Here is a 432-nt window from a genome sequence, read left to right on the forward strand (position 1 = left end):
CGCCGAGTCCGAAGGCTGGGGGAAGGGGCGCCGCCGGCGCCGCCGGCGGCCCTGGCTCGCCCGCTGCCGACTCAGACAGCCCGTTCTTCAGTGGCAGCGCCACCGACGCAGCCGAAGCCGCCGACGCCGCGCCCGCCGCCGCCGTGGGTGACCTGCAACTGGGCGGCGGCCCCGGCGCCCCGGCCGCCGCCGCGGACAGCCCTTTCTTTGCGGCGGCGGGGCCGGCGACGGCAGCTGACAGTCCGTTTTTCGGCGCCTTTGGTGCCGCCGGGGGAGCGGGCGGGCTGGATTCCGAAGACTCGACGGGCCCCTCGTCCGCAGCTGCGTACGCGATCGCCCCCCGGGGGGGCGCGGGAGCAGGGGAAGCGTTCGGCTCGGCCGTGCCAGCGACACCCGAGGAGAGCCCCTTCGCGGGGATGTTCGGCGCCGGCG

At 77.8% G+C, this 432-nt stretch overlaps 1 protein-coding gene across 1 annotated transcript in view; it reads left to right on the forward strand.

Moving 5' to 3' along the window:
• Nucleotides 1-432, forward strand: part of MNEG_11523 (hypothetical protein) — a gene marked incomplete at both ends in the record, with an annotated part of 5,206 nt that overhangs the window by 2,992 nt on the left and 1,782 nt on the right. The window lies entirely within an intron of this gene.

Source organism: Monoraphidium neglectum, assembly GCF_000611645.1.
Source record: "Monoraphidium neglectum strain SAG 48.87 unplaced genomic scaffold scaffold02783, whole genome shotgun sequence".
NCBI classification, from domain to species: domain Eukaryota; kingdom Viridiplantae; phylum Chlorophyta; class Chlorophyceae; order Sphaeropleales; family Selenastraceae; genus Monoraphidium; species Monoraphidium neglectum.